This window comes from Arachis stenosperma, chromosome 5 (genome assembly GCF_014773155.1).
Source record: "Arachis stenosperma cultivar V10309 chromosome 5, arast.V10309.gnm1.PFL2, whole genome shotgun sequence".
Classification (NCBI taxonomy): Eukaryota; Viridiplantae; Streptophyta; class Magnoliopsida; order Fabales; family Fabaceae; genus Arachis; species Arachis stenosperma.
Window position 1 is genome coordinate 50,493,897 of NC_080381.1, and position 1,269 is coordinate 50,495,165.

The 1,269-nt window shown below is 39.6% G+C and overlaps 1 non-coding gene across 1 annotated transcript; it reads left to right on the forward strand.

Annotated features, from left to right (window-relative positions):
* The first annotated feature begins 317 nt into the window (after positions 1-317).
* Positions 318-425, forward strand: LOC130983634 (small nucleolar RNA R71). Its single transcript, XR_009087616.1, has one exon. It is a non-coding gene; the product is annotated as a small nucleolar RNA R71 (small nucleolar RNA).
* Positions 426-1,269: the final 844 nt, after the last annotated feature.

A 1,269-nucleotide genomic window follows, 5' to 3' on the forward strand; every position in this document is an offset into this window, starting at 1 on the left:
GTACTGCTTGGTGCATTTTGCATTCCAGACAGACTTTGAGAAATCAAATTGACTTGTTGAGTCAATATCTTGTTCTGAGCCAATATGGCATTCAGAGAATCAATCTCAAGAACTCCTTTCTTCTGATTTGTCCCATTGTTCACAGGATTCCTTTCAGAAGTGTACATGAATTGGTTATTTGCAACCATTTCAATCAGTTCCTGAGCTTCTGTAGGTGTCTTCTTCAGATGAAGAGATCCTCCAGCAGAGCTATCCAGAGACATCTTGGATAGTTCAGAGAGACCATCATAGAAAATACCTATGATGCTCCATTCAGAAAGCATGTCTGAGGGACATTTTCTGATTAATTGTTTGTATCTTTCCCAAGCTTCATAGAGGGATTCTCCATCCTTCTGTCTGAAGGTTTGGACTTCCACTCTAAGCTTACTCCATTTTTGAGGTGGAAAGAACTTTGCCAAGAAGGCATTGACTAGCTTTTCCCAAGAGTCCAGGCTATCTTTAGGTTGTGAGTCCAACCATATTCTAGCTCTGTCTCTTACAGCAAAAAGGAATAGCATCAGTCTGTAGACCTCAGGGTCAACCCCATTAGTCTTGACTGTGTCACAGATTTACAAGAACTCAGCTAAAAACTGATGAGGATCTTCCATTGGAAGTCCATGGAACTTGCACTTCTGTTGCATTAGAGAAACTAATTGAGGCTTAAGCTCAAAGTTGTTTGCTCCAATGGCAGGGATAGAGATGCTTCTCCCATAGAAGTCGGGAGTAGGTGCAGTGAAGTCATCCAGCACCTTCCTTGCATTGTTGGCATTGTTGTTGTTTTCGGCTGCCATGTGTTTTTCTTCTTTGAAGAATTCGGTCAGGTCCTCTAAAGAGAGTTGTGCTTTGGCTTCTCTTAGCTTTCTCTTCAAGGTCCTCTCAGGTTCAGGGTCAGCTTCAACAAGAATGCCTTTGTCTCTGCTCCTGCTCATAAGAAATAGAAGGGAACCAGAAAATGTGGAATCCTCTATGTCACAGTATAGAGATTCCTTGAAGTGTCAGAGGAAAAGAAAAATAGAAGAAGGAGGTAGAAGAATTCGAACTTGATTAGATAGAGTTCGAATTGTGCATTAAGAAGGAGTAGTACTCCATAAATAGAAGGATGTGAGAAGGAGGGAAGAGGTTTTTCGAAAATTAATTAAAAAGATGTCAAAAACATTTTAAAAATTGATTGATAATTTTCGAAAATTCAAAGTGGAAAAGAAATCAAGTGATTTTTTGAAAAAGATTTTG